General features: G+C 42.6%; 1 protein-coding gene across 3 annotated transcripts in view; it reads right to left on the bottom strand.

The window, feature by feature from the left end:
• PAK5 (p21 (RAC1) activated kinase 5) overlaps positions 1–23,996 on the bottom strand; it is a 295,772-nt gene extending 271,776 nt beyond the window's left edge. The window contains exons 1-3 of one of the 3 annotated variants that reach the window (XM_082744403.1): positions 23,406–23,996; positions 22,134–22,267; positions 21,924–22,017 (exon numbers count right to left, since the gene is read on the bottom strand). The gene's annotated coding sequence lies outside the window, so the exon portion shown is untranslated. The remainder of the gene's footprint in view (positions 1–21,923; positions 22,018–22,133; positions 22,268–23,405) is intronic. The other 2 variants (XM_082744402.1, XM_082744404.1) reach the window with 2 other exon arrangements.
• Between the last annotated feature and the right edge of the window lie 3,202 nt (positions 23,997–27,198).

The raw sequence follows: 27,198 nt of genomic DNA, 5'->3' as shown, positions 1-27,198 counted from the left end.
TTCTACTCAAAACCTCACTGCTCTGAATCTCTTTTGGACTCTGAATCCCTCCAACTTCTTGTTCTGGGCGCCGGGGCAAGGCCAATGAAGGTGACCAGCTCGAAGTCTTGCAATACTTTTGTTATCCATACTGCTGGCCATCTAAATCTGGTTTAGTATCTGCACTGAAAAAAGAAATAGGATTACCTGCCGCCATTCCTGGGGAAAGCAGGGAGTGAGAACTGACATCCGTCTGTGAAATGCTTGGAGTTTCTTGGGAAGTGAGGCACTGTGAGGGTCTGGGTGATGTTACTGGACCGTCCCCCCATCCCTGGAGCCGCTCTCCAAAAATCACACATTCCACTTGAGCACATACACACTGCCCCACCCCCAATGCCAGATCCTCCCCAAGTCCTACAGGGAACAGTAATTACTTTCATATGCCAAATCATTGTTCAGGTATAATTTTATCCCGGTCCTATTGATTCTTTGTGTTCTGAATAATCTGTTCTCACTGTGGCCTCTGGTGATTCACAGCAAGTCCTTTATTATGATTCAAGGTCTACTGTAGCAATTCTTTTTATTTCCACTAGGTAGAAATTTTTCCTTTCTTCTGCCTACTAAAATGGTAATTAAATTTAATCCCACCAACCTACTCAGGGGAAAAAACAATCCAATCCACTTCTATTTCACATGTCAGATACCAGCTCCTTCCTGACTCTCCAACCCCTCAAACCAACGGAGTTCCTTCTCTGGGTTTCCCTTCCCCGAGACCAGACACCCAGCTCCTCACAGCACAAGGTGAAGAGGGCTCTCATAAAGCAGAAAACACACACACCATTTGGGGAACTTGAAAGTCACACTGCAGTGGAATTACGGGTTTGGAATCACTGAAGTGTGAGGGTCAGTCTGCTTTAATAAAAGTTCTCAATTCCGGGAACTGGCACTCTGGGGTCAATACTGCTTGACGGCCATTGACAACAGGCTCTGTGTGACCTTGACCACGTTCAGGAGTGGCAGCATAACCTCAGGTAAGTAACTTCCCTCAAGCCTCAATTTTGCCATTTGAAATATGGGGATTGCTATAGTACCAACCTCCGGGGATTACTGTGAGCATCACATTGATGTGGGAAACAGAGGCAGAAGAAAAATTATTGAATTTCCTTACCTACGGACAAGGCCTTAAAACAGGTAGAGTGACTCTCCTCTAGGGACTCAACTACCCCCACCTCAAGGCTTTGCTAAGGGCAAAGGGCAATCCTAGCCTGACTGACCCCTACCCCAACCAGGATCCTATAAGTCTACTTTAACAATTCCTTTGGAAACCTTATCTCTAAACCTCCAAGATAGTGTCAACAACAATCATTCCCAAGCATAGGGCCCAATAATATACACCTAAAGGGTCTCACGAAAAGGTTTTATTACCAGTAATGAATAACCTTTTCCCCAGACAATAGCTAGCCCTCAAGGTCCTAGAAACCTTGCTTCCAAAATTCATTAGAGTGCCATCCCTAAACCCCTCCCCAGCTTACAAGTATATAATAGACCACTCCTCACATCCCCCGGGGCAGCAGCTCTTCCTGCCCATGAGTCCAGTCCCCTTACTTTAATAAACCACCATTTTGCCCCAAGATGTCTCAAGAATTCTTTCTTGGTCATAGGCTCCAGACCTCAACCCACCAAACCTCACCTACATTCTAGAACTTCATCAATATCAGCCACAGGGAAGAATGAAATAAAGGTTGGTCACCATTCCCATTACTAATACTAGTTTTACGATTCTACTAGAACTATCACTATACAGATGTGCCCTAGAGGAAGAACAATAGGACAGCTGAATGCTCATCACCACTTGTAACTGAACAAATTCTCTCAACTTGTCCGGGATTTCTTTGAATCAAAATCATGGTTTACTACGAATTTAAGAATATACACGTAAGAACATTCAACATAATTACAGTTTGTGGTGGATGTGCAATCTCAGAATCACTACAGCTTCAAACTCTTAGTAGAATTTTACATCGGTATAGTCAAAAAATCTTATATTCCAATATCAGACTTTCAAGCTCCACACAGAAGAGCCTCAGGTATCAGCAAACGACAATGTGCATTTATCGAGCGCCTTCTGTGTGCCAAGCATGGTTTATCCATTCAGTCCACAGATAGGTACTGATCCCCACGGATGTTCCAGGCCCTGGAGATAGAGAGCTAAACAAAATAGACAAGGTCCTTGATCTTGTGGGGAAGAGATTTTAATGGCTGAGGAGGAAAATAATAAAAAAGTACAAAATAATAGTAATAAGATATCCTTTATGAGAGGGAGACAGAGAGCGAGAGAGAGTAAGCAGGGAGAGTAGCTAAGGGAGAAGTAGGCTCCTCACTGAGCAGAAAGCTGGGCAGAGGGCTCAATCCCAGGACCCTGGGATCATGACCTGAGCCAAAGGCAGACACTTCACCGACTGAGCCACCAAAGCACCCTGAAATCACAGTAATAAATAATAAACATAAAAGTGTGTAGAAAGTACACCAGAGTCACATTGGGGGGCGGGAATGCTGCTAACCCACAGCAACACTATGAGTTACCTAATAGCATTATTTTTTTAATCCTTAGGAAATCAGTGCTCAGAGTAACTTATAAATTGGGTCAATTTGCATAGCTTGCAATGGTCCAGGCAGGGCCAGGGACCCACATGTGCCAAACTCCAGATCCAACGTCCTACGCACTGTGCAAAGTGCCTTTGTAATAATGAGGTTTTGCTTAGTTAACGGTCATAGCTAGTACGAGTTACACAGCAGTTTGGCCCCTGTGTCTTACATCAAATTCCCCAACTGTTAATGAGGTTGAACCAGGTGAGGGCCGGACACAACCAGACTCAAGCAGCAGGACCTTCCTCCCCACCGGGTCACAGAGCAGCTGGGGTCAGCAGCTTACCTTTGTCACAGAAAAATTCAGCTGCCATTTCCAAAACAAATACTCAACTGCTTCTGTTGTGAAAATTAAAGACCACAAAATTTTTTTTGAAAAGAAAACACGAAAATAGGAAGAAATGCAAATTCAGAATGAATAATGCCTTCAAGCAGTTTTCTACTCAATGTTCTTTCTGCTCTTTGGGCTGGAGGAAAATTGTCCCAGGGGAAGAATTTCAGTCCCCATCCCCCACCCCAAGAAGGACCTCAATCTTCTCTTTTCTGGAGGACAAAGTAGAAGGACATGCAGATTTTTCAAGAAGGCAACCCGAAAGGAGGTCAAAGGAAGGGAAAGCGAGGGATCTGGAACTGCCAATCCATCGACCTGGGAATAGCAGCTCACGGAGCAGAAGACGGCCAATCTACAAGAACCACAAACACTAACCATGTCAGGTTCAGTGAACATAACCTAAAGATGCTCACAGACCTGATGTTCCGAAGGCCACTGATGTTTCACCCTTGAATGATGGATAAATTTATCATAAAGTATTTATCTGATAATGTTCCATGGAAAAGACTGAAAACATGGTTTCAATGGGGCTGAAGGCAGTCATCAGGTGGGATTCTAAGTTTGCCATTTTCTCAAGAATTCGCAGACATCCAAAGCCAAGATAATAGTAGGTGTACAATGTTAAAATAGATTGTAGGTTAGCAGGAGGACTGTAGAAATAATACAAGGGTGCTGGACATTTCAATTAAATAATAACAGGAGTAGTTTACCAAAGGTGCTTTCCAATTTGTCCTGTGCAAAAGTTGAACAAACCTAACAAAACACAAAACTATGCAGGGCATTGCAATACCCGATCATTAAATCATGGAAGCAAAATACATTCCGCATGATAAAACCAAAGAGAAAATACCAGGAGAGGTTGAGGGCTTGGGTGCATACATTGCATGATAGTTTGGTGGGACATTATGTTCCCACTAACCCACATACGTTCATTTCCCTGAGAAACAGGTTGCAACTGTCACTGATTTTCTTCCCATTAAGATAGGTTCTGAATATGCAAATGACTTTTCATTTTAATTTCATACTAAATCAGTATATGCACACAAATCTATTTCTTACCAAGGTTCCAAAATAGAAGCAGCAGTACAATGGCAAATTTAGGACACAAAGATAAAAAGCGAAGATCACAAGAGGATGAGGAAAAAGAATCTATGTATAGTGTCTTTGGAAGCTAATTCATTTCCAGGAAAAATAGAAATTTTTAAATACAATTAGTCCAATAAGAGCTGTCAAAATCATGTGACCAGAGAAATTTCACTGGGCCAGGAAACTTTGTAGGGAACAGAATTGCAATGGTCAATTTTAATTTTATCCATTCTAAGGACAAAATTTTTTCATAATGACATCCATTGCTCCTGTTTTGGATAACATCCTGATACTCCTTGTGAATCCTCTCTACATTCACCCCACACACACACACTCATAGTCCAGGTGGTTCAGGAGATAGGAACTCCACTCTGACTTCTGACTCTGGGGACAGGTTTGGGCTCAAGTGAGGTCAGAGGAGACTAGGAAGAAGCACTTTCATGTGACCCCCACAGAATTAACACTGAAATCCAATTCTGAGACTTTTGCTGGAATTCTTGGGCATTCTGCCTTTTAACATTAGTAGGCTCTAAACCTAGAGCTGGAGGGGGGCCATCTTATCAGAAAAAAAAAAAAAAAAAAAAAAATGGGAGAACCTGCTTGAGAATGAAGCCCATCCAGAAACATACAAAGCTGGGAGATGGTAAGAAATGGCACCATGATAATACTTCTAAGCTTCTGATCCAGATGTATTGCTGGACATTTCAACTATTCAGGTCAGTAGAGACTACTTTGCTTGGTACACTGTGAGCTACACCCCTTTGAGCTGAGTCTTCTTCAAGCAAAAGAATCGGGTTGAAGACTCTCAGTCTGTGCTTCCAATAGCTTCAGGCTGTAAAAGTTCAGCCTACAGGGAGTCCATTCGTATTTCCTCCTCTTAATATCACCTTTCATGAAAATGAATCAATAGTCAGAAATCAGTAGAAGTAGTGTTAATTTCCTTTAAATGCATTTGACAAAATTCAAATTTCCCCTATGTGCCCAAAGCCTCTCTGCTTTTATTTTAGATTCTAATTAAATGGGCCAAACTCTTTTTTTTTTTTTGGTAGATACAAAGAAAATGTGTACTTAGAGTTTTCACTCGCAACCATGGTTTCATTAACAGAAATTGATGGAAAGACATGGAAATGCTACGGTCTCTTAGCAACTAAGTCTCTCTGAATTTCTGCAAAGACCAGTGCATACTTTCTCCACTCTCCTTAAAACTGCCATCACCGTTGTCCAGACCGCCACAACCTTCCACGTCTAACTGAGTGAGTCATTTTGCCTTCATCTTTGAAGATAAATAGAGATGGCTCCCAACAAGAACGTTCAGCTTCCCACCACCAAGCTTCCCTGAATCTACTCCTTCCTGTCCTTTACTCCTCTTCTAGAAGAACAGTCCTCCTGGCCACTCCTCTAGGGGTCCTCTGGTTTCACCTCCCTACTATATTAATGACCAGCTCTTGAAAATATCCAACAGGGTGTTTGTTTGGGTCAAGGAACAGCAACAGACAAAACAATTCACACGGGGCCTAACACCTCATCAAGGCTCCCAAGTCAGAGCATCATCCTCATTCATGTGTTCTATAAAGACGAATTGAGCAACTCAACACACATGGCATCACATGAGAGGCTTGATTAGGAATAGCTAAAGTCTAGCTTCCTCCAGTCCACCAGGAGCAAGAGGGAAAAGGAACAGGAAACACTTGATTACAAGGCATGGTGATCCACCCTACCAAGTTTGGATCAAACCAAGCACATCATAAGCGTTGTCCCTGCAAGAGGCCCATTCAGGCTGCGGACTACACCACCAGGAGGCGCCATTCAACAGACCAGAGGTGAATGGTGCCCCTGAATTTTTACAACACAGATGTCCTGAATATAAAGTAACTAAACAGTGAGTCCTTAAGTTCTGAAGAGGGAAGGGCAAAACTGAAACCCTCAGGGTTTCCACACTTAGAGCAACCGAAGATGGTAATGAAGGGCTCAGTGTTGATGGTCCAAAGCCACTGAGGACCACTCTTCCTCTGGCTCTGATAGCACTCTTCGGCGTCCTCCTCCTTACCCCTTTAGGCACCCCAGAAATTACAGAAGGACTCTACATGCTTCTGCCATTCCTGGTGGGAAGCTCTAGCATGCAAGGTGCTATCTGGTGTGAGAAAGAAACCTAGAGGGCTCCTTGCTATACCAATGAGGATGAGTTTCTTAAAACCATATCTCAAAGGGCACCTCGGTGGTTCACTGGGCTAAAGTCTCTGTCTTTGGCTCAGGTCATGATCCCGGAGTTCTGGGATCGAGTTCCACATTAGGCTCCCTGCTCAGTAGGGAGCCTGCCTGCTTCCTCCTCTTTCTGCCTCTCTGCCTACTTGTGATCTCTATCAAATAAACAAATAAAATCTTAAAAAAAAAATACCTCAAATCTAAGGCTTAACAGGCATTATTTTGAAGGTGCAATGATTTGGGACCTGCCAAACCTGAATATCCTCACTGGTGATCACTGTTACGACCTAATCAGCTTTGGATCCCTTTCTTGTGCCACACCATTTGAGGCAGAGGGCCAATTTTAAAACACTTTGCCTACAATCCCAAACCACTTCAACTGATAAGTTTTATCAAGGGAACCATCTGGGTTATTTTCTGCAACCCCACTACAGGCTGCTAACTGCCTATCAAGTACATTTCAACACCCCGTTAAAATATACCAACGTTTACTGTATACCCATATATAAATATGACTAAGCCTTGTCTCTGCCCTCAGCATATGTTTACATCCCCTTCTTTCTCTATGCGAAAATATTTTTGGTTTGGGGTTCCTAGCAAGGCCCAGACTCAAGACCATTTTTATTATTCCTGCTAATAGATACAACTTTTATTATATTTTCTCCAATGTTTCCCTGCTTTCGTGTTATCTGCTGCTAAAAAATGATCATGGCATGAAATACCTTATTTGGGACACAGAGTTCCATTAATGCCTTGGAGGAGATGGCTTACGAACTGGTCCACCAGTGTCCAACAAGAATGCAATTGCATTACATGGGCAAACGATTTACTCCTGGGGAATATTCTATCCTCTGTTTTGTCACAAGGTCAATTATAGCCTTACTTCTGTCCCATTTTTCAGTATCCAGTACATTTAACAATGGCATGTTTAATTACCTAAGACCCCAAGTCAGTACTGACAGTTATACGACTGCATTCAATTGGAATGACCATGATTCTGAGAGCAACTCACCTCTGGCTCAGTGTCCTCTTCCACTGTACATGCGGTGTCCTTGTCTATGCTGTTCGATCATCCGATTAATATACTCACCATTGGCTAGCAAAAGATAGCGTTTTCAAAAAAATAAAAACAACAACAAAAACTAAAAAACAAAAACACACTGACCTGTGAAGTTGTGCAGACACATGCTAAGGAAAAACCAGGTGTGGACATATCAAGCCCTTTCAATGCCATCCATATGCCTCCTAAAACTTCCAATGGCCTGTATCTGTGTTCCTAGGAGCTTTTTCCAAACCACGTAAGGTTGGAAATACAGCTGAATTAACATCCCCTGGGTACAGTCTTCAACCAGTTCCAGATGGAAGTTGGTGTATAAATATCTCAGCTCTTCCTTTTTGGAAGGAATCATTCTGAAGCGTGAGTTATACACCATTTCCAGTTCCGTCAATAGTAAATTCAAGTTCGGGTAGCTTTTCCTTCCTTATGTTACTTCCCCTTCTCTTCTAATGGTGTTTCTGGAACTTTCCAAATAAACTATTTGTTCCTGACTCCTTGACTCAAGGTATGTTTCGGGAGGGGTGTGGGGACCCAATCTAAAACAGAGGAGGTCAGAGGAATTGGGTTTTAGAACTTAAGAAAGTACTTTCTAACTTCATCTTTTATGCTTGCAGGAGAATAGTTTTAATAAAGCAAGGAAGATCTGCTCCTGGATGGGGACTCTGCCAGTCACTAGTCATAAGATGAGAATAAGGAGAGCACCTCATTCATAAGCCCACTGGAAGCATTAAATAAGATAGGGCACGTAATGCATGCAACAATATCTGGCAAGTAATAAATGCTCAATGATCTGTTATGGTAAACACCATCGTTCTAACTCTATAGTATAGCTTGTCTTTTTATAGCCACATAAATAGCTTCTTGAGCACCTACTGTGTGCCATAACTTCATCTCAGAAATTATTAAAATCCCAGGAGCCAGAGCTATGGTTCAAATTCTGTCAACATGGAACTGCATGAAAAACTATTTTCACCAAGAAAAATCTGGGAAGTTAGCAGGGCTACAGTAACAGTGCCCTCAGTGGCTCAAGAATGAGGCTGACATGTGACCCGACACTTAAAATTCTATTTCCAAATGAAAATTTCTAAGAGTCTTTGCAAGAGGCCATTCGTATGCAAATTGGAATACACTGCAAAACAGCCATAGCCTCCACCTCTGCATCCAAGGCCTTTGCAATGGGACTGTGCAGCAACTTTTAAGTAGCGTCCACTTCCCTACCCCTTAAATCTGGGCTGGCCTCGAAATCTGCTCTGACCAAGAGCTTACAGTGATCATGTACCTTCTCCCAGTCTGGGCCTTAAGATGCCTGTGTACCTCCCTTTTCTCTTGGATCCCTGCTCAGTTGCATGGGAACAGGCTGAGAGTAGCCTGCAGAGGATCAGGGTCACATGACCCATTCAGCCCCCATCACCCTAAAGAGCAGCCTGTCAACCACCACGTCCATGATTGGGTAGAGCCTGGAGCAGCTGGCTCTGCTGGTTCTACTGGATCCACCTCTTCTACCCAAGGGTTCTAGCCACCTCTTCTACCCACATTCCACCCAGGATTCAACCCTTGGATTCCTTCTCTATCTAAACTCACTTGCTTTGGTGAGATCATCATCTCTACCTCCAGCCAGACTTTTTTCCTTAACCCCAGACTCACAGATGTCCACTGTTTAAACTAAACTCCTAATTGACCCCCCAGAAATCTTCTCCCACAGTCCTCCCTTCCTTAGGTGAAGGCAGCTTCATTCTTCCAGGTGCTCAGGTCAAAAATGTTGGAGTCTTCCTTGACTCTTCCCTTCCTCTCATAACCCATCCTGAATCCTAAAGAAACCCTGCTTGCAAAATGTGTAAGAACTGGGTCACAACTCACCACTTCCACAGCTCTAAGTCTGGTCACGCCACCATCTCTCTTATCGGAATTATCAAAATGTTCCCCTGATCAGTCTCCCCACTTTCATACTTGCGCCTTCTCAACAGGGAAGCCAGAGAACTCCTGGTAAAATAGGTCAGATTCTGTCCTCTGCTCAAATCTCTCCAGTGGCTCCCCATCTTGCTCAGAGAAAAGGCTAAGGTGCCCTGCTGACTCTGACCCCTCCTTCACTTTGTTCTAGCCACACTAGTTCTCCCCGGACTTCCTCCCACAAGCCAGGCATTGTACCTTGGGGCCTGTGCACTCGGTTCTCTCTGCTGGGATGTTCTCCCATATGCCTTACAAGGCAGACTTGCCTGAGCAGTTCCCTCCTCTTCTTCAATGTCACCTTCAACAAGGCCTATCCTGACTGCCCCCCCCCACACACACCCATTTAAAACTGCACCCTTTCCTGCCACCATCCCACTCACTTCCTAACCCCTTGATAGCACTCTTTTTTTCAAAGCTCCAATCACCTTCCAACATTCTATCCGTTTCTTCATTTATTGTTTACTGTCTCTCCCCTGTGGGATTTTTATCTATATTCACTGAAGTACCACCCCAGTCAACACTGCAGTACTGAACTCAAGTCTGTGGGATAAATGAATGACTAGTGAGGAATGGTCACTGTCGTATCTACTTTTATCCTATTTTTAAATTTTTATCCTTTAATCCTTTTTATCTAGCCTGTCCAAAAAAACCAAACCAAAACAAAACAAAAACACAAAAGCCAAAAAAGCAGAAGCAGGCAGGCACCACCCTAAAAGATCCAATTATTTTTGTTTTTGTTTTTGTTTTTTTTAATCCTACCAGTTAAGTGATTAACTTCGAAAGTTGTTTTATAGGGACATTGACAGTCTTTGCACAATCCGGTTTACCTAGGAAAGAAAACCCCCTCTGACAGGCAGGCGGTGTTCTGTGTTTAAAATCAGGCATAGGGCTGTCACCTGGGTGGCTCAGTTGGTTAAGCGTCTGCCTTTAGCTCATGTCATGACCCCAGGGTCCCAGGATCAAGCCCTGTGTCAGGTTCCCCATTCAGCAGGGAGTCTGCTTCTCCCTCTTCCTCTACCCTTCCCCTTGCTCCTGATCTCTCTCTCAAATAAACAAACAAACAAGTAAAATCAAGCTGAGGTCTGAAAAGAACTGGGAAGCCACTTTCTAAAGTCTTCTCTTATGCTCCTATTTCAAGCAAATAGTAACTCTAGGGACAACTCTGGAATTTTCTATCTCATTCGTTTTTCATTACTTTTTAGGAAGGTACAGTGATATCATTATTCTCAGTTGCCCTGGGTGATTCCAATATTGATTTTGAGCTTCTCCCAGGTATTCTATAGAGTGCATATCATTTATAAGGTTCTCCCTCACTTCTGTGGGCATATTTGCATTCTGAATGTTTTATATTTTCCAGATGATAGTATCACATGAAATATGATAGCATCCCTCTGAGTTTTGATAATCCCTACCTCCAGCAAGCTCAAGACCACAGGATTTCCTTTTCTATTTTGGCTTAACTCAAATGGAACACAGAGGAAGTTTTTAATAATTACCCCGTATTGCAAAAATATTGAAGTTGAGGTGCTGAAGCTTAACTATGCAAATATTCCCAGCAAATACTAAGAAGGCTTAACTCAATATTTTTTTTCCCTAGGATGGAACTATAAAAATATATCTTTCTGAAATCTCATTTGCCTTATATTTAAATTATTAAACAAATAGGCTTATATTTTCAGGAAATGAGATTAAGAAGGAACATTGTATAATAATGACTCAAAACCATAAAGCAATCCTCTCCTGTAATCCAAAGATGACAAATTCAAAAGACTTCAAGAAACAAGACAGCAACTTAAACAATAAAATGGCCTGACGGGATCCCTAAGGGAGTGATGGAAACTGTGACAGAGTGAAGACTCCATTACCTGTCTATGATGAAGACAGCTTCTCAGCTACAGTGAATGGGTGCCATAAGAAAACCTCGCACTGCCAGATTTTGTACTTGTGTATATATCAGTTTTCTTTTAAAAGAGAAGAAAGCTGAATTTTTAGGGGAAATTTCACACTATGTGAGCCAAAAAGAACATATCCAGACCACAAGGCTCTGCTCTAAAATGGCATTGTCAAGTGGTTTGTACCTAATTCACAGGGTTCTCCCACACTTTCCAGCTTTCAAAGGACAGCCGAACTATATTTCACAGATAGTAAAAGTCTCCATTTGTGTTCCCTGATTCCTAGTTGTTAGTGGGCTCTGGGTGTTGAGTGTTTCTTTCAACCGGAGTAGAATGCTAATGTTGCAATGCAGGTACCCGCCACAGGAATCCAAGCTGAAGTCAACCAAGTAATTGCTGTCATAGTGTATCTATATACGGTCTTTAAAATCCCTTCCAGTTATCACCCTAGAATAGTCTCTCTCTGGGCATCCTGCCACAAATATCTGTGACCAGAAGCCTGAAGAGACCCCGGTCCTACATTGGAAAAACTCTTACTCAAACCACTTACTTTGATTCATTTCCCTCCCCAGTCTTCCTGGTTTTTCTCATTTTTTAGTGCATCTGTTACTATGGAAACACGTGGTACCAAAGACCAGAGCAGAAGTGAATAAAATCCTAGCTTTCCATATAAAATATCAACTAATATTCAAGCATCACCGACCATGCATACTCATATCAGGTTTGAAACATCGGAGAAGTGGAAGTTGCATCTGGTAATCAAATAACTATTTGTAATATTTTTTTAAGAAGCTCAGTTTAATTAATTAATTTATTTATTTATTAATTTATTTATTTATTTTTATTGGGACACCGGGTGGCTCAGTTGGTTAAGTATTGTCTTCGGCTCAGGTCATGATCCCAGAGTCCCAGGATCAAGTCCCACATCTGGCTCCCAATTCCATGGGGAGTCTGCTTCTCCCTCTGACCTTCTCCCTACTCATGCTCTCTCTCAAATAAATAAAGTCTTTCAAAAAAAAACTTATTTGTCAGAGAGAGAGAGAGAGCACAAGCAGAGGGAGTGGAGGCAGAGCAGGAAAAGGGAGAAGCAGGTTCCCTGCTGAGCAAGGAGTCCAATGTAGGACTCAATCCCAAGACCCTGGGATCGTGACCCAAGCTGAAGGCACCCACTGAACCAACTGAGCCACCCAGGTGTCCCAGAAGCTCAGTTTATTTACTCTATTCCTGGAAAGCTGGTTCTTCATTTATGGTTTGCTTCATTACTTTCTTTTCAATGTATTTAGAAGGTCTACTTTATACCCATATTCAATATTGGAATTGGTCTCTAACCAGAAACACAGTATCAATCTTTCCTTCCACATGTTTTTCATTTATAGAAAGTAGAAGGAAAAAAAAAAATTCCTAGTAAATGCTAGTACTAAGGAAATGGATTAGACCATTTCTAGGTCCTATTCCACAATTTTAAACCATCGCATTACTCTTTTGCTTCTAGACTCATTATTTAGCCTAGGTAACATGCATTTATCCACAAACATTTTTTCCTCCCACAAACATTTATTAAAGAACTTACATATGCATAAAGCTTGATGCTGGGGATACAGACACCAAGAGACAAGTTACCTGCTTTAGAAGAGTTCTTGGTCTAGTACAAGAAGGGGGGTGCACCTGGGTGGCTCAGTGGGTTGAGCCTCTGACCCCAGCTCAGGTCATGATCCCAGGGTCCTGGGGTCAAGCCCCGCATTGGGCTTTCTGCTCAGTGGGAAGTCTGCTCCCCCCACCACCTGCCTCACTTGTGATCTGTCAAACAAATAAATAAAATCTTTAAAAAAAAAAAAAAAAAAAGAAACCAAATAAGAAAATATCTACAAAACAGTGTGATGACTGTTTTGAGAGGGGCAACCTAAAACCAGGTATGAGAAGATTTTGGGGGGTGGACAGATGGAGGGTAGGACAGGGGAGTGGTAGTTGGGTAGGAAGTTTTCAGTGGGATGGTGATATCAAATGATCTTATGTTTTTGTGTTTGTTTTGTTTTGAGGTGGGAATGAAGGCAGAAAAGATAAAGAGGCTGACACAAGGTCTAACAGATGCTATGGAACGTGGCAGTGAGACGGGGAAGGGCATATGCAAGAAAGTGGAGATTTAAGGACTCCTTGCATAGGAGGGGGTAAAACACACTAACACTACTATTTAACTCAAGTCATGAAAGGCTGTTACTCAAATACTAGTAGAAATCTCCTTTTTATTATTTGTTTCCATGTCTCTGAAACCTAGACATCAAGAAAACTCTACATCAGTTTAAGACTTTTTTTTTTAACTTTAACCACCACCCCCCATCACTGTTTATATTTTTAGAGATTAAATCATACCCACGTAGCAACTGTCTCTACTTTGGGGGAAGAATCTTTTAAACAAATGAAGTTTTCTAGTCTTCACTTCCTAGTAGTGAAGACTACTTTTCCCGGGCCAGTAAATTGCAGTGCAGCTAAATTAGGCAGGTGGGCAACTCAGACGACACTTCAGAACAACTTACTTTGAAAACCAGTGTGTTAAACAAATATCTATTTGCATGATTCAGATGATCATCCTCAGATGCAAACGGGTCAAGTTCCATCAGAAAACAGTTAGAGTTTCTTAAACAGTAGGTCAACCTTGAATTTGAAAAGTGAAGCTAACAATTGTTGACTCTGTCATAGAATTTATATTTGGGACTGAAGGTGTGAGTGAGCTCATGCCCCTCCTCCCTCCTTCCTTCTAGAACTTGTTATTAAAAGAAAGACGGAACCAACGCTCGGATAACGTCCTCTTGATTCAGTTGGACAGTGGGGTAAATGGAGGCTTGGGTTAGGAACCAGTGCTTTATAGGAAAAAGAAAGGTACCCTCCATTGCTAATTTACCTTCATCACCAATGATGTAAGTGGTAATTCCTTGGAAAACTGGCAAAGGGACTCTCCTGACATCTGCTTTAAAATGTCAACCAAGGGGCGCCTGGGTGGCTCAGTGGTTAAGCCGCTGCCTTCGGCTCAGGTCATGATCCCAGGGTCCTGGGATCGAGCCCCGAATCGGGCTCTCTGCTCAGCAGGGAGCCTGCTTCCTCCTCTCTCTCTCTGCCTGCCTCTCTGCCTACTTATGATCTCTGTCTGTCAAATAAATAAATAAAATCTTTATAAAATGTCAACCAAATGTGTTTCTCCTACAAGCCACCAGATATTGATTTTTACTTCTGATCATTCAGTTAATCCTAACACTGAACACCGGGAGGACATCAACGCATTTACTTTCCCTTTCCATGGGGAAATTTGCATGAACAGAAATGCTGAATCAGAGGACTGGAGAGTCAGAGTGGGTTGATTAATCCAGTGATTTGTACATTATTGAAGGTTCAAGGACTCCAAACAAAACTTTTCTTATCTACTGACATTGGATTTCGATGAACCAGAGTTTGACTCCTCTTCACTATCCGACCTAACTTGAATGATATATTTTATAGAGCCCTTCTGAAGATTAATTAAGATATACAGGTAAAGTACTGGGATGATGATTTAATGCATCTTGTTCAGTGTGTTAGCTATAATCGCAGGAGTGCAACCCACTTTTCTCCTGCTCTGTATTGTTGCACCAGTAGCTAATTGGGGGGTGTGTGTGTACACAACTGAGTACCATATTTCTAAAAGACTTAACTGAGCCGGCCCAAGCCTAACATTTCCCTTCCCTTTGCAAGTCTTTCCTCAGGGAAGGCTGTATTAAATGATTACAAAAGCATAAATGGAGTCTTAATTATTATACATTTACATATGATAAATCAAGCTAAAACTTATTAAATATGTTCTATCTGCCTAGCTTGACAAGCATGCCTTCATAGCAACCTAGAAGCCGAGTTTAAATTCCAATTTCTTGAATTCCAGAACCCAGCTGAGTAAGGAGCCCCAGCCTCCTGCCTGGTCTCCTTGCTCTTCCACCCTAACCTTCAGCTCCTGTGTGTGGACTATAATTTCCTCCTGTCCCGAGCTCCAGCCACACCTCAGTCTCTGCTCAGCCACCCTCGGGCCCAGGAGCCTTTCGAGCAGCGAAATCCAAGACCTGGGTAAGCACAGCAGGGGGACCAAGGGGCACATGGGTTCTTTGGTACTGGGCGGGGTAGGGTGGCTGTGCAGGTACACAGAAGTTGGGGGACAAAGCAGCTGAGTTTTCTGCAGGGCAATGTCTAGGGTGGGGGCCTCTCCCAGGAATTTAAGATTTTCTCGGTCCTGTTTTTAGTGCCACCAAAGAACAATTTCCCTTTTTCCCTTCCATTTGCAAGTCTTTTCCTTGGGGAAAAGTTTATAAATAATTACAAAAGCAACATGAACCTGAGCATGAAATTACCCGGATAGCCACAGACATTTCCTATTTATGACAAGAACTGTGGGAAGAATAGCAACTTACCTATGGATGTTTGGAATGACGTACCAAGCTATTTGAACTGAGACCACAGTATTCATGGTGGACAAGTTCAAAAACATTACTACAGGACTTGCTAAATGTAAGTCAGAATAAAAACAGGCTTAGACTTGTGCTGGCACCCCATCCATTTCTAAACTATACCTCTTGCTTCTGTGAAATTGGATCAGATAATCCTTCTCACTGGTTCTTAACTCACTGGAGAATGGGGCCTCCCCTCAAAACTCCCGCCCATACCCAAAGATCGAGTCTGAAAGCCATCTGCAGGACATGTCCCTGCTGATTCCAGGAGAAAACAGCATCTCCTGGGTGAGGGACCACCACACACACACAGCATCATGAACCTCATAGTAGCTGTCTGTCCACATCTCAGATGTTCTCTGAGGAGGAGGAGAAAGGCAGGCTGCTATTCAACCCTGCTGGCCTATAAGTCCTGGAGTAATGGGCTTTTTAATTGTCTTTTTCATGTTGGTTTGGTTTTGGTTATCACCCATCTTTCCTGTTTCTTTTTTAGTAAAGGGGGCAGTGGGCCTGCTAATCTAGGTGCCCTTCCCTCCTGGATGCCCAGAGGCTGAGTTGGTTGGGGGGTAAGGAGGGGGCCTGCAGGGGAGGTTGAGTCCAGGTATAACTACCCTAGACTGTGGCCCAGCCCTGAGCAGCCCTATTCCTGGCTGGAGCCTGTTTTTCTAAGGTATTTAGAGCCTGGAGCTAACTAGGTTCTGGTTTGCTTCCAAGCCTGTTTTTTGTTTTTTGTTTTTGCCATTCACCCCACCCCAATTCCTGGCAATTCTCTTAGCTCTCTGATAACCTTCTAGTAAATTCTTTTTGCTCAAGTTAGACAGTTTCTTTCATTTGCATGCAAACTAAGAGTCATTGCTGATACACTTGGCAGAGCTCCTGACACAGAGATAATCAATGAATGTGTTACATAAATGAATAATTATAACCTGAGTGTGTATCACTACCATATTTGTAAAATAATGGTTTTTTTTTGATTCATAAGACAATGCTATTGACTATTTTTTTTTTAATTCAGAAAGGTATAAAAAAAGAAAAGCTAAGCCATAATTCTACCATCTAGACACTAACTTTGTTTTTGTTCCAGATTTTACATACCTATAGGATATTTCCATCTCACAAAACACACATCATTGTGCACTGGCTTATTTCCACTTGAAACTAAAGTTGGGGTGTCTGGGTGCCTCAGCAGGTTAAGCCTCTGCCTTCGGCTCAGGTCGTGATCTCAGGGTCCTGGGATCGAACCCCGCATCAGGCTCTCTGTTCAGCAGGGAGCTGTCTGCTACTTGTGATCTCTCTCTCTCTGTCAAATAAAAAACTAAAATCTTAAAAAAAAAAAAAAACTGAAGTTGTTCCACATCCCTACATAAGCTTTGAAAGGATCACTTTTAATACTCCGTAATTGTCTATTATCTTGGGACCTTCAAATATCTTCAACCAGACCCCCAATTTTTAGTTTTAAGGGTAATTTCTTTATTGCCTTTGCCTGCAACGAATTCCTCAGCAGGGACTAAAATTAAAATTAAAAACCAGAGAAATGACTGTGTCAAATAATTTGAACTTTGAAAATATTTGTCAAATGCTTTTAAAACTGTCCTCCAGGAAGGCTGTAGCACGTAATTCTCCCACCAGCAGTAATGAAAATGTCACTGCATCCCTCCTGGTACTAAGTATTTATATTCATATATATATAAAAATACGTACATATATACACACATATATATGACTATGTATTGCTTGTTTAATACATGAAATATGGCATCACATTTTTGTTTTAATTTGCATTTCTGTGGTTAATAGTAAAGATATTTATTAAATATGTGAATTAGCCTTTTTATTTCATCCTTTCAAATCATTTCTTCAGATAATTAGACAATTCTATTGGGGTGTTATTTTCTAGTTACTGATATGCAAGAGTTCTTCAGTGCAATTATTCTATTAACTGTTCTGTCATGCTTGCTGTTAATATTTTTCTCCATGATTATTTTCTGCTCTAAACTGTATATTTTTGCATATGAAAGTTTAAAATATACTCAAAGCGATCTTTTGCTCTGCCATTCTTTGCATTAATTGTTAAGTATTTTCTTCTAGCTTTCTCACCTGGCAGATCAACTTTCCAATATATCTGTAATTCAGTGAATTTTGCAAACAGAGGTTGTTAGTTGACGGTTTTCTACTTATTGGTGTAGTGCCTTGGTTTTGTCGAATACTTCCCCCCCCCCCCCCCCCCCCGTTTCAGAAAGCTTTATCTATCACACTTGTTTCCTAAAACGACCTGAGTCTGTTTCCAGGCTACTCTGTTCCAGTGAGCTATCTATTGATTCCTCTACCAGAACTACACGTCTACAGTGATGCTCAATGACCAGATTTTTATTTCTGTAAGGGCAAACCACCGCCAGATACATTCTTTAGCAAAATCTTCTTGACTCTAGTCCTGTAGTAATTCTTGTGGCTTGATGTTAGAATCATTTCGTCAAGTTTCCCCAAATCCCCAAGCAATAAAATTGTATGATTGATTGTAGAAAAGTAACTATTTCATAAAATCTTTCTACCTTAACAATAGCATGTTTTCATTTGTTTATTTCTTATGTGTTTGAGTAAAATCTTACAGCTTTCTAAACAAGTCTTTAGATGCTTCTTATTATTCCCAAATATTTTCCATACATTTCCTATGTTTCTTAAATTTACATTTTTGCGGATTTATGAACAAAATCCTTCTCTATTGTATTTTGTAGCCAGTGAAGACCAGTATTTCAGGGTAGCCATTGATTTTTTAAAAATTTTCTTCTAAATATTTTATTTATTTATTTGACACAGAGAGAGAAATCACAAGTAGGCAGAGCAGCAGGCAGAGATAGAGGGGGGAAGCAGGCTCTCCACTGAGCAGAGAGCCCAAAGCGGGGCTCGATCCCAGGACCTTGAGATCATGACCTGAGCCAAAGGCAGAGGCTTAACCCACTGGGCCATCCAGGTGCCCCACCACTGATTCTTAAACATGAATTTTATAACTAACCATCTCACCAAAATAGCTCTTACTAGTTTCTTCAGGTTTTAGTTGACTCAATTGTGTATCTATCACTTCTACACATAATCAAGACACGATGTCTGGGTTTTTTTTTTTGCTACTTAGGTGAAAAGTTTTCCTTAAACATATGCATTAAATGTTTACTTAAAAAAAAAATCACTTTTCATCAAATAAGATTACATGAAATTGCGGCCATCCTAGAAACCCAAAATGTAGCCTTGTAGTCCTGCATTGAACCACATTCTTTTCCACAGGGTACTCAGTTTTACTCTTCTCAAAACTACCCAGAAATGTGCTGAATGACCCATTCAGTCACTTCTCACTTGATTTAAATAGATAAATGAAAAAATTTAGCTGCCGATTAAGAATTGTGATTACTGTGGAAGACCAAGAAACATACCAGGAACTTGCTCGTGTACGAACAGCAGTCTCTTATTTAACCCCAGAGACAGGGTTAAATAAGGGACATAGGCAGGATGATTTTTTAAAGTAGAACAGGGCTCACCTGAATATATTCAGAAAACAAATGCATGTTCTTCTGTGTATGAGCAGGTTCCTTTTTCCACAGGTAAACCCAAGTTTCCTATTTTCAAAGATCAGGATAATAGTATCTACTAATTATTAATTCATGGGGTATTTATCATGCATCTGATTTGGGTTCTGTGTTATGGGAAAGACAGAAAGCCTATCTCTAGTAATGATAGGGATAGGGACTGAGGAGAAGCTGGCATATGACAGAAGCTGAATAAATGTTATTACTACACATTATTATTTGCTATTTATCTCTAGAAAGCTAAAAGTCTAGTGCTCCATTGTACCCCTAAGACCTAGCATGGCAAATATAAATGTCCAATAGATATCTGTGAAGTGTTTGTTGACTGACGTGTTTTACAAAAACATCAGTTGTTAGAAAATATTTTGACTCAATTCTAAACTGCTTGCTTAAAACCAATTCTTAGAAGATGCATTTGTTAAAGCCAAGAATACTCCTCTTTTGAAATCAGAATGAGTTTCTCAATTGCTCTTTTTATACAAGTTAGTAAAAAAAAAGTTTCTAAAAAATCAGATCTTTAAGTTGGCACAGGAAATGCTGTAAGAATATTTATTCTTTCACTCATTTGCCAATACCAAGCATCTTTTACATGCAAGACACAAAACAAATGGCCATTAGAGTTTACAGAAATTAAATATCCAAAGAAATAAATAGGAAATTACAAATGGAAGAAAATCAGAAGGGTGATAAGGAGAATGGGGCTGCTGGGGAAGAGAGAACAAGGAAGCCTAAAGGAGGAGTACAGTTTGCCCTGGCAAGGTATAAGGGAAGAGCTTGGGATAGCCAACAGACATGAGGTCAATGTTAACAGCAGTAAGAGGGGATGCCCAAGATAAGGCTGGCTAAGTATATCCAAGGCTCAGACCATCTCTGGACCCCATCCCAAGTATGTGAATGCATTTTATGCAAGGAACTGACACGATCCTATCTGTTCTTGAAGAATGATTGGAGGGTCCAAGCAAGGAGCCAGGGGTCTTCCTGGAAAGTTATGCTAGTGATCCAGGAGAAAGATGATGACTTGAGGTTTGATGGTGTGGTGGTGGGGATGGAAAGAAGAATCTATCTAGAGATATATGTAGAAGATAAAATTTATGTAACTTTGTGATGATTTGGGATTTGGAGGGCATGGGATGAAGGTGTCAAAGACAATTCTCGAGTCTGGAAAAGAAACACCATGGATGGTGGTGTTATTCACCAAGATAAGAAAGATTAGAAAGGTGTTAAGATTGGGGTGTATCTGTTGCTTTTGTAATTTTTCTCATTCAATTTGGTTTTCTGCTGCTTATTTGCATTGTAGTCAGTGGGGTAGCAAAAAGAGAAGAGGCAATATTAACGAATGCCATTGAGACAGGGTGTCAGGTAGGTCACCTGTAGGAGACTGAGATCCTGGAGCAGCAGGGTTTTCAGGTAAGTGGTATTTGTTTAGTACCTCTAAATACTGCTCTTCCTTACCATGGTTGGGAAACATCAAATATGTTAGCTGGATTAAATAACCTTGAAAATCTTTTTCAAAGCCATAATACTCTACCTTCCAGTCCTATGCTGAAATAATCAGGTCATTAAACACAGATCACAGGCATATTGACACATATCATCCTCCAAATATTATTCATGCCTAACCAGAACCTATAAATGTGACCTTATTTGGAAATAGGATCTTTGCTGATATAATTAAGAGGAGGTCATACTGAATTGCAATGGACCCTAAATTCAATATGAATGGTGTCCTTATAAGAAGGGGAAACTTGGGTGGCTCAGTGGCTTAAGCCTCGGCTTTCAGCTCAGGTCATGATCTCGGGATCCTGGGATCAAGACCCACATCCGGCTCTCTGCTCCGCAAGGAGCCTGCTTCCTCCTCTCTCTCTCTCTCTCTCTCTGTCTTTCTGCCTACTTGTGATCTTTGTCTGCCTAATTAAAAAAAAAAAAAAAAAAAAAGGAGGGGGGGACTTTGCCATGTGAAGATGGACACAGGAATTGGGAGCTATGTTGCCACAAGCCAAGGTACACCTGGGGCCACCATAGGATGGAAAAGGGAAAAAGAGGGTCCTCCCCAAGAGGCTTCAGTGGGAACATGGCCTTGTCTGCATCCTGATTATGGAGCTCCAGCCTCCAAAACAGTGAGAGAATAAATTTTGTTTTGAGCTCCCTGGTTTTTGGCAATTTGCTATGTCAGCCCTAGAAAGCAAACAGTTGGAGAGTTAGATCACTTGTTTGGGGCTGACTAGCATTAACACAGGGCACACACATGTTAAATAAATATCCATTTTCCTTCCTCTTCTGGGGGTCACCACCATTTTTCTGGTGGTTTAGGAGTCATCCACACACCCACCCATTTAGGTAAATCTCTGTCCCCAGGATTGTTTAACAGGGGAGGAAGCCAAGGCGCCACAAAGTAAAATAGCTTCCCAAGATCAGAGAGTTAAGAACAGAGGAGTCAGAGCCCAAACTCAGCTGTCTCATCACCAAGATGGTACCACGCCCAGGAACACCTGCCTCTCACACCTGCAGCGTTGAAGCAAAGGAGAGGAGCTGCCAAACTGTGTTTTCAACGCTTGCAATTAAAACTCACATTTATTAACAAAATTCCAAGTTGCAGGCACCTAGTATAACCAATTTTCACCCCTTCCCAGAGGAACACAAAAATCTTATTCTAAGACCAATACTATCAATAAACTTATCATCAACTCGATTGCTTCTATCAGCAGCATTTCTGCTTCGCACATTACGTATTGCAACTCAAGGTATTACCATCAGATTGGACATTTACGGCTTTAATTTACTTAGACGCATTTTCCTCAAGCACTCCCCATTTCATTTTGATGATACTGACTCATTCTTGCCACTTAAGGAGACCAAAAGAATAAATAAGTACGGAGGAGAGGGTCTCTAAACATCATAGTCACAGATGTCCATCCCTTAAATGATAAAGTAAAAAATAAAAGCATTCTCTAAATTTACCTTCTCTCCTTAACTCAGGGAGTTGTGCTGGATATAACAGATATAGAAATACAAGGCGGCAGAGCTGTTATTCTGGGGTGCCAGTTTCATAGACTTCTAGTGTAGGAGGGGCTTTTCAAGAGTGTCTTGTCCATCTGGAATCAGGTGAGAGACATTTTATCTACATACCACCAAACCCCAGAAGAGAAAAGGGACATGCTGAGAGATTTTGTGAGTTATCTAAGACCCCATGGTTATTTCTTGGTAGAACCCCGTACAAAGCCAGGTTTCCCAATTTCCCCAAAAGCGTTATTTAACCTCCCAAACTGTCACCAGCTATTAAAGATAACACTTTCTCCTGGCTTCCTGCCAACTTCTCTATTAATTTGACCAAAAAAAAAAAAAAAAAAAAAAAAAAGACCACCACAAGCAGCCCCACTGGTTCAAATTCTCTTAACTGATACCTAATATTGAATTAACTCGAGTCCCATGTTTAAACCTCCAGCTACACACACATGGGTTCGAGAAGGGCAAACACGCTTCTCCAAACCCGGCACAGATGATCTTTAGACTTTTCAAGTTTACCCTCCAGGAGGCCGACATCACACGCGATTTTGACAAGAGTTTGGAACTGAGATCCTCTTCCACGCTCTGCCCACACCCGTGCCCACGAGAAGTTCTCTCTCTCCATTACAACCCACCACGCGCGCGCACACACATACACACACACACACACACACACACATACACACCAAGGCAAGTAACAAAGGAAAACACAGCCCCATAAAGGTTCAGCTATTACATCTTCCAGTCCACACCTGCCAAGAGACAAAAACCATACGGAAATCCTGCCCTGGCAATATGTGCAACACGCCTGGGGAGAAACACCCTGGCTCCCCCCTGGGCGTGCGCGGCTGTATACACAAAGAACCGGTGCGGGGCTCGCTAGCGGTCCGGGGGACCAGCGCACTCCCAAAACTGGTATCCGGGGGTCTCCCCCGCGCCCTCTCGCCCGGCAGAAAGGAACTATCCTTTATTTGACCCGCAGAGAGCCCAGGCTGGATGGCAGCGCATGGGGGGTGGGGGCGGTCCCCGGATCCCTGCCCTGCAGCCCGCCGGTCCCCAGCCTCTGGCATCTCCTAGGCGATGCACAATCGCGCGCTGTCAGATGCCCGCTTCGCATCCTCCGCGGGCGAAGCGAGATGCCGGGGGTCCCGGCCGGGCGCATCCCCGCAAGCGCCCCTCCCCGCGCGGCTACCCACCCAGGCAGCCCAGCCTGGCGCGCCTGCCTACCTGGCGGCTGGCTGTCAGCGCAGCGGCGGCGCCTCCTCCGCTTCTCCTCCGCGGCTGTTACATCGCTCGGAGCGCCATGTTCCCGGTCTCCGCGGGCGCACGCCGGGCAACTACTACGGGCTGGGTAGGGGCAAGGGGGGCGGGAGCCAGAGGGAGGGGGTGGGAGGCAGAGCCGCGGCTTTCTACTCTCCACCCAAGCCTCCCCCGGCTACTGAGCATGCCCAGCTGCCCGGCTTCGCCCCTAGGAGGACTTTCCACGAGCGCACGCAGCTGTTCCGGGTTTTCGCGGCAGCCGGCGGGAGGCAGGCAGTAGCAGCTGCGGTGGGGGGTGGGGGGAGTCGGGGGGAGTGTCTCCACTCTGCGGAGCCGGGAGCTGGGAGAAAGCAGCCCCTTGCCAAGCCAGTTACCCAGCTGCCCTACCCCGGCGCCGGGGCAGCTCCTGCACTCCCCCTCCGCATACACTCGGGGTTCGCAGAAATTTTGTGCAAGACCAATGCGGGGCCGAGCTTTGCTAAAGAGGAGAGCAAAGAGGGGGGAGGAGGCGGGGCTGAGAGGCAGATCCCTCCGCTAACCCCCTTGCTACCACCTGGACCTGTGCTTCTCAAACTTCAACGTGCCACAGGATTAAAATGCAAATTCAGAGTCACTGGGTTTGTCCAAGTGCCTCAGGTTCTACAAGCTAAACAAGCCATCAGTCAGGTGATGCTGTTGCCCATGGTCCTCTGACCACACTGAGCAGCAGGAATCTAGAGAACACCCCCTATGACCTTTGGCCATCCTTCAATAAGCCAGCCCGGAAATGGTCTGTGGCATCCACAGAGGCTCCTTCTGCCTAGAGAGGGTGCCTTGGCTAGTAAGTAAAGGTCCTGCAACGCGCGCGCGCGCACACACACACGCACACACACACACACACACAACCGGGTTGCTGTGCAGCCCTGATAGAAATCACACTAGGGCTGGCTCTGGGCACCCAGTACCAACTAGCTACTTTCTGACTTAGAAGTTGAGGCTTAGGGGAACAATGGGTTCCCGGACCTCTCCATGCTCATTTTGCTAGTTGGCTAGCAAACTAGTTGCTGCTTGAGATGCTCTCCTGAAGTCTGAACCAGTCTCCCTTGGCTGTCCCCCTGCCTTTCTTGAGCTAGGACAAAAATTCAGTCTGGGCATCCAAGTGCCGAATTTATTACACAAGCCATGATAAGGCTGGGCTTGCCCAATTAAGAAGACTGACAGATTGTGACAAAAGAAGGACGTTTATATACCAAGAGATTACAGGGCTTTCTGATGAGTGATGTTTGGGCTGAAGCTTACAATGGTATCTTGTGGTTCATATTAAATCCCCTAGTTGTCCACTCTCTTTGCAGCTTCTGAAGGCTCATGCAATGTCAAGAATATTCACTGTCCTTGCCATAGTGAGAGAGAGACATTCTCAAAACCAGTCATGAGTTTCCAACCTTGGAAATGAAGAAGTTCTACCCTTGTCTGTCCTTAGCTGCCCCAACAATATTGTCATGAGTTACTGATATGGTATCTGATTCCCTAACTGCACAGCAAATTAAAAAGAAGTGTTTGTAACCATCTGTACCCTATTATACTCAATAACTCTAAACAGTTTTATAGTTGATGGTACAGTATTTATCATTTCTCTCTTGTTTTCCATTCATTCGGTACCCTCAATACAGTAGCTGTAGTATCAAAGCAGGAACCATAGGATAAATGGGTAATTACTTTTCTCCCTCAATACTCCTATGTACAAAGGCTAAATATGTCCTGGTATATCAGCTTTGTTTTTCTGTTCAAAGGAATAAGAATCTCTAAGTCTACCTCTTTATTTTCTAAGCCACACACATAGGCCTAACCATATACCCACCACTCCTACTCCCACCATTATTTGCATAAATATTTTCTATTTTTGACCTTGTATGTGCTTGCACAGATGCAAGAACTAGAAAATATTTTCATATAGGTCTTCTTTGTGATTGCTATCAGTTAGAATTTTGCTTTGAAATACTGGATTTTAATCACAGGAAAAAAATCTTACCTGTTAAACAAAGCTTGCATTTGTGTGGTTGTTTAACTGATTACATACTATGATTATTCATAGTTGTCTTTAGATTCATTTAGGAGTTATGCAAGGTAAACTTTATAAATGAATAATATTACTATTTCTGGACATACTGCATTGCATTAAGACCTAGGGAGTTTCTTTTTATATAGTATCATTTCTTGAGAATTTGTTGCTTAAGGACCAAGAGGTATGGTTGGGAAGTGCAGGAAACAGGAATGGATAGAGGTAGAATTCAAGTTATGATGCAGGCCGATGAGTCTTGGTCAGCCATCCAGGGAGCTCTGGAGCTAGGATGACCCTTCAGAGTAGTCGAGAATTGGTTTGAGTTGTCCGGTCCTTTATATACAAACATTAATCAATTGCCTGTATTGGAATGGGCATGAACTTGAAAATGAAGCAGCTCTCTGAAGCTAAGGCAGTCCCTAAAGTAGAGAACACCCGAAGGCCATCGGCCATCAGTAATCCCTGCAACGGAGGTAACAGGTCCTTCACCTAAGAGGGATTTGGGTAGAACATTACTTTGTCCACCACACTAAGAACGATCAAATACAGCACTTTTGAATACACAAAGTAGGACTGCATCGATTTGTCAGAGGGATTTAAAAACTGTATTTTTAAATAAGTAATAGACTTTTTCCATGGCTCAGAAATTTAACATTTGGAAAATAACCTATAATCAGCGATTAGGAGTTGTTGGAGGCAGTTACTGAAAGGACATGACTTTTAATTAAATCACCATCTGGACCTGGGCATTCAGAGACTCCTTACCCCTGAATGTACATTCAGCCCACCATTCCCACAGTAGGAGCCAGTTTCAAGGACACAACCTTAGAGAGTAATGTATTGTTGGGTCCACCTGCTGAATATGTGACTTAACCCAGTTAAGGCCTCTGTAAACTTCTAAGATTCTGGTGGGTATGTGTGGAGATCTGCTCATCTTGCACCAGTTAAGGCAAGCCTCACATGTAAATTCTCTTGCTTATTAAAACTGCTGCCTACCAATCTGGAGTGGCCTCTTTCTTTGTTCTCTCCTTGCCCTCTATGTGTGGAGACCAGTTTCAGATTTCACCAGGAAGCTCCTGAGTTTACAAACCAACAAGAGTACATTTATTTCTCTCTCTCTCTATTTTTAGAGTCTTATTTATTTATTTGGGGGTGGGATGGGGGAGAGCACATGTGAGCGGATGGGGGAGGGAACTGAGGGAGAGGGGGAGAATCTCATGTAGACTCCTCCCTGAGCACAGAGTCCAACTCAGGACTCAATCACAAGACCCATGAGATCTTGAAATCAAGAGTCTGTTGCTTAATTGACTGAGCCACCAGGCACCTAGAAATACATTTTCTATTTAGTTATCTGGCTCCATACATCTTTTATGTGTAAAATGATTAATTATGACCTCCTGAACTGACACGTATTCATTCCTTAACATTTAAGACATGATTTTATCCACTGTCAAAATCTGCATTTGTGCTTTGTAATTTCTGAGGGGGGAGATAGCAGTTAAATAGTAATTAGAAATGTGCATTTTTCAATACAATAAAGTTATCTGCTAGTGAATATTTCATGGGAAACTAATCCCAACCAGCCTTATTAACACAGTGAAAAGATATATATGAACGGTAGAGAACTTTGGTAGATTGTTTAAGACCACATTGAGGAGCCAAGATTCAGACTAACCCCAGCTTACATTCCCTCTCAGTCATGCTATTCATCAGCAAATAGCT

The sequence above is a fragment of the Mustela nivalis genome (genome assembly GCF_964662115.1).
Source record: "Mustela nivalis genome assembly, chromosome: 8".
NCBI classification, from domain to species: Eukaryota; Metazoa; Chordata; class Mammalia; order Carnivora; family Mustelidae; genus Mustela; species Mustela nivalis.
Note: the sequence above shows the minus strand (reverse complement) of the source record. Positions and strands in the feature narration are given on the sequence as shown.